General features: G+C 41.2%; 9 non-coding genes across 9 annotated transcripts; all 9 read left to right on the forward strand.

The window, feature by feature from the left end:
• Positions 1-198: 198 nt before the first annotated feature.
• On the forward strand, positions 199-317 carry LOC128002948 (5S ribosomal RNA). The gene has a single exon (XR_008175682.1). It is a non-coding gene; the product is annotated as a 5S ribosomal RNA (ribosomal RNA).
• A 357-nt stretch (positions 318-674) lies between these two features.
• LOC127998250 (5S ribosomal RNA) lies at positions 675-793 on the forward strand. Its single transcript, XR_008171098.1, has one exon. It is a non-coding gene; the product is annotated as a 5S ribosomal RNA (ribosomal RNA).
• Positions 794-1,287: 494 nt separating this feature from the next.
• Positions 1,288-1,406, forward strand: LOC127995072 (5S ribosomal RNA). Its single transcript, XR_008168036.1, has one exon. It is a non-coding gene; the product is annotated as a 5S ribosomal RNA (ribosomal RNA).
• A 364-nt stretch (positions 1,407-1,770) lies between these two features.
• Positions 1,771-1,889, forward strand: LOC127994631 (5S ribosomal RNA). The gene has a single exon (XR_008167608.1). It is a non-coding gene; the product is annotated as a 5S ribosomal RNA (ribosomal RNA).
• A 221-nt stretch (positions 1,890-2,110) lies between these two features.
• Positions 2,111-2,229, forward strand: LOC128004647 (5S ribosomal RNA). The gene has a single exon (XR_008177332.1). It is a non-coding gene; the product is annotated as a 5S ribosomal RNA (ribosomal RNA).
• Positions 2,230-2,723: 494 nt separating this feature from the next.
• Positions 2,724-2,842, forward strand: LOC127995441 (5S ribosomal RNA). The gene has a single exon (XR_008168389.1). It is a non-coding gene; the product is annotated as a 5S ribosomal RNA (ribosomal RNA).
• A 631-nt stretch (positions 2,843-3,473) lies between these two features.
• LOC128002569 (5S ribosomal RNA) lies at positions 3,474-3,592 on the forward strand. The gene has a single exon (XR_008175317.1). It is a non-coding gene; the product is annotated as a 5S ribosomal RNA (ribosomal RNA).
• A 505-nt stretch (positions 3,593-4,097) lies between these two features.
• LOC128000084 (5S ribosomal RNA) lies at positions 4,098-4,216 on the forward strand. The gene has a single exon (XR_008172881.1). It is a non-coding gene; the product is annotated as a 5S ribosomal RNA (ribosomal RNA).
• Positions 4,217-4,437: 221 nt separating this feature from the next.
• Positions 4,438-4,556, forward strand: LOC128004836 (5S ribosomal RNA). Its single transcript, XR_008177511.1, has one exon. It is a non-coding gene; the product is annotated as a 5S ribosomal RNA (ribosomal RNA).
• The last annotated feature ends 444 nt before the right edge of the window (positions 4,557-5,000 follow it).

Raw genomic sequence — 5,000 nt, forward strand, 5'->3', positions numbered from 1 at the left:
TATAATAATTTTGCCAAAAAATAGAGTCAATGCCCGATCTCTGAATATTAGCAGGTTTGGGCCTGGTTAGTACATGGATGGGAGACTGCCTGGGAATACCAGGTGCTTTAAGCTTTTGGGTTTTCTTTCCTACTTATATAATGTACTGGCGATAAGATTGGCTGATCTTTAAATAGCCCTCTCTTTGCAGCAGACTTCGCTTACGGCCATACCAACCTGGCTATGCCCGATCTGATCTGATCTCGGAAGCTAAGCAGGTTTGGGCCTGGTTAATACTTGGATGGGAGACCGCCTGGGAATACCAGGTGCTGTAAGCTTTTTGGAAATTTTTCACTTAGTATATAATAATTTTGCCAAAAAATAGAGTCAATGCCGATCTCTGAATATTTGCAGGTTTGGGCCTGGTTAGTACATGGATGGGAGACTGCCTGGGAATACCAGGTGCTTTAATCTTTTTGGACATATTTCACTTAGTATATAATAATTTTGCCAAAAAATAGAGTCAATGCCCGATCTCTGAATCTTAGCAGGTTTAGGTCTGGTTAGTACTTTTATGAGAGACTGCCTAGGAATACCAGGTGCTTTAAGCTTTTGGGTTTTCTTTCCTACTTATATAATGTACTGGCGATAAGATTGGCTGTTCTTTAAATAGCCCTCTCTTTGCAGCAGACTACGCTTACGGCCATACCAACCTGGCTATGCCCGATCTCGTCTGATCTCGGAAGCTAAGCAGGTTTGGGCCTGGTTAATACTTGGATGGGAGACCGCCTGGGAATACCAGGTGCTGTAAGCTTTTTGGAAATTTTTCACTTAGTATATAATAATTTTGCCAAAAAATAGAGTCAATGCCGATCTCTGAATATTAGCAGGTTTGGGCCTGGTTAGTACATGGATGGGAGACTGCCTGGGAATACCAGGTGCTGTAAGCTTTTTGGAAATTTTTCACTTAGTATATAATAATTTTGCCAAAAAATAGAGTCAATGCCCGATCTCTGAATATTTGCAGGTTTGGGCCTGGTTAGTACATGGATGGGAGACTGCCTGGGAATACCAGGTGCTTTAATCTTTTTGGACATTTTTCACTTAGTATATAATAATTTTGCCAAAAAATAGAGTCAATGCCCGATCTCTGAATCTTAGCAGGTTTAGGTCTGGTTAGTACTTTTATGAGAGACTGCCTAGGAATACCAGGTGCTTTAAGCTTTTGGGTTTTCTTTCCTACTTATATAATGTACTGGCGATAAGATTGGCTGTTTTTTAAATAGCTCTCTCTTTGCAGCAGACTACGCTTACGGCCATACCAACCTGGCTATGCCCGATCTCGTCTGATCTCGGAAGCTAAGCAGGTTTGGGCCTGTTTAGTACTTGGATGGGAGACCGCCTGGGAATACCAGGTGCTGTAAGCTTTTTGGACATTTTTCACTTAGTATATAATAATTTTGCCAAAAAATAGAGTCAATGCCCGATCACTGAATATTTGCCGGTTTGGGCCTGGTTAGTACATGGATGGGAGACTGCCTGGGAATACCAGGTGCTGTAAGCTTTTTGGAAAATTTCACGAATTATATAATAATCTTTCTTAAAAAAAAAAAAAAGAGTCAATGCCCGATCTCTGAATCTTAGCAGGTTTAGGTCTGGTTAGTACTTTTATGAGAGACTGCCTAGGAATACCAGGTGCTTTAAGCTTTTGGGTTTTCTTTCCTACTTATATAATGTACTGGCGATAAGATTGGCTGTTCTTTAAATAGCCCTCTCTTTGCAGCAGACTTCGCTTACGGCCATACCAACCTGGCTATGCCCGATCTCGTCTGATCTCGGAAGCTAAGCAGGTTTGGGCCTGGTTAGTACTTGAATGGGAGACCGCCTGGGAATACCAGGTGCTGTAAGCTTTATGGACATTTTTCACTTAGTATATAATAATTTTGCCAAAAAATAGAGTCAATGCCCGATCTCTGAATATTAGCAGGTTTGGGCCTGGTTAGTACATGGATGGGAGACTGCCTGGGAATACCAGGTGCTTTAAACTTTTGGGTTTTCTTTCCTACTTATATAATGTACTGGCGATAAGATTGGCTGATCTTTAAATAGCCCTCTCTTTGCAGCAGACTTCGCTTACGGCCATACCAACCTGGCTATGCCCGATCTGATCTGATCTCGGAAGCTAAGCAGGTTTGGGCCTGGTTAATACTTGGATGGGAGACCGCCTGGGAATACTAGGTGCTGTAAGCTTTTTGGAAATTTTTCACTTAGTATATAATAATTTTGCCAAAAAATAGAGTCAATGCCGATCTCTGAATATTAGCAGGTTTGGGCCTGGTTAGTACATGGATGGGAGACTGCCTGGGAATACCAGGTGCTGTAAGCTTTTTGGACATTTTTCACTTAGTATATAATAATTTTGCCAAAAAATAGAGTCAATGCCCGATCTCTGAATATTTGCAGGTTTGGGCCTGGTTAGTACATGGATGGGAGACTGCCTGGGAATACCAGGTGCTTTAATCTTTTTGGACATTTTTCACTTAGTATATAATAATTTTGCCAAAAATTAGAGTCAATGCCCGATCTCTGAATCTTAGCAGGTTTAGGTCTGGTTACTACTTTTATGAGAGACTGCCTAGGAATACCAGGTGCTTTAAGCTTTTGGGTTTTCTTTCCTACTTATATAATGTACTGGCGATAAGATTGGCTGATCTTTAAATAGCCCTCTCTTTGCAACAGACTTCGCTTACGGCCATACCAACCTGGCTATGCCCGATCTCATCTGATCTCGGAAGCTAAGCAGGTTTGGGCCTGGTTAATACTTGGATGGGAGACCGCCTGGGAATACCAGGTGCTGTAAGCTTTTTGGAAATTTTTCACTTAGTATATAATAATTTTGCCAAAAAATAGAGTCAATGCCGATCTCTGAATATTAGCAGGTTTGGGCCTGGTTAGTACTTGGATGGGAGACCGCCTGGGAATACCAGGTGCTGTAAGCTTTTTGGACATTTTTCACTTAGTAAATAATAATTTTGCCAAAAAATAGAGTCAATGCCCGATCTCTGAATATTTGCAGGTTTGGGCCTGGTTAGTACATGGATGGGAGACTGCCTGGGAATACCAGGTGCTGTAAGCTTTTTGGACATTTTTCACTTAGTATATAATAATTTTGCCAAAAAATAGAGTCAATGCCCGATCACTGAATATTTGCAGGTTTGGGCCTGGTTAGTACATGGATGGGAGACTGCCTGGGAATACCAGGTGCTTTAATCTTTTTGGACATTTTTCACTTAGTATATAATAATTTTGCCAAAAAATAGAGTCAATGCCCGATCTCTGAATCTTAGCAGGTTTAGGTCTGGTTAGTACTTTTATGAGAGACTGCCTAGGAATACCAGGTGCTTTAAGCTTTTGGGTTTTCTTTCCTACTTATATAATGTACTGGCGATAAGATTGGCTGTTCTTTAAATAGCCCTCTCTTTGCAGCAGACTACGCTTACGGCCATACCAACCTGGCTATGCCCGATTTCGTCTGATCTCGGAAGCTAAGCATGTTTGGGCCTGGTTAGTACTTGGATGGGAGACCGCCTGGGAATACCAGGTGCTGTAAGCTTTTTGGACATTTTTCACTTAGTATATAATAATTTTGCCAAAAAATAGAGTCAATGCCCGATCTCTGAATATTTGCAGGTTTGGGCCTGGTTAGTACATGGATGGGAGACTGCCTGGGAATACCAGGTGCTGTAAGCTTTTTGGACATTTTTCACTTAGTATATAATAATTTTGCCAAAAAATAGAGTCAATGCCCGATCACTGAATATTTGCAGGTTTGGGCCTGGTTAGTACATGGATGGGAGACTGCCTGGGAATACCAGGTGCTTTAATCTTTTTGGAAAATTTCACGAATTATATAATAATCTTTCATAAAAAAAAAAAAAAAAAAGAGTCAATGCCCGATCTCTGAATCTTAGCAGGTTTAGGTCTGGTTAGTACTTTTATGAGAGACTGCCTAGGAATACCAGGTGCTTTAAGCTTTTGGGTTTTCTTTCCTACTTATATAATGTACTGGCGATAAGATTGGCTGTTCTTTAAATAGCCCTCTCTTTGCAGCAGACTTCGCTTACGGCCATACCAACCTGGCTATGCCCGATCTCGTCTGATCTCGGAAGCTAAGCAGGTTTGGGCCTGGTTAGTACTTGAATGGGAGACCGCCTGGGAATACCAGGTGCTGTAAGATTTTTGGACATTTTTCACTTAGTATATAATAATTTTGCCAAAAAATAGAGTCAATGCCCGATCTCTGAATATTAGCAGGTTTGGGCCTGGTTAGTACATGGATGGGAGACTGCCTGGGAATACCAGGTGCTTTAAGCTTTTGGGTTTTCTTTCCTACTTATATAATGTACTGGCGATAAGATTGGCTGATCTTTAAATAGCCCTCTCTTTGCAGCAGACTTCGCTTACGGCCATACCAACCTGGCTATGCCAGATCTCATCTGATCTCGGAAGCTAAGCAGGTTTGGGCCTGGTTAATACTTTGATGGGAGACCGCCTGGGAATACCAGGAGCTGTAAGCTTTTTGGAAATTTTTCACTTAGTATATAATAATTTTGCCAAAAAATAGAGTCAATGCCGATCTCTGAATATTAGCAGGTTTGGGCCTGGTTAGTACATGGATGGGAGACTGCCTGGGAATACCAGGTGCTGTAAGCTTTTTGGACATTTTTCACTTAGTATATAATAATTTTGCCAAAAAATAGAGTCAGTGGCCGATCTCTGAATATTTGCAGGTTTGGGCCTGGTTAGTACATGGATGGGAGACTGCCTGGGAATACCAGGTGCTTTAATCTTTTTGGACATTTTTCACTTAGTATATAATAATTTTGCCAAAAAATAGAGTCAATGCCCGATCTCTGAATCTTAGCAGGTTTAGGTCTGGTTAGTACTTTTATGAGAGACTGCCTAGGAATACCAGGTGCTTTAAGCTTTTGGGTTTTCTTTCCTACTTATATAATGTACTG

Source organism: Carassius gibelio, chromosome B22 (genome assembly GCF_023724105.1).
Source record: "Carassius gibelio isolate Cgi1373 ecotype wild population from Czech Republic chromosome B22, carGib1.2-hapl.c, whole genome shotgun sequence".
Lineage (NCBI taxonomy): Eukaryota > Metazoa > Chordata > Actinopteri > Cypriniformes > Cyprinidae > Carassius > Carassius gibelio.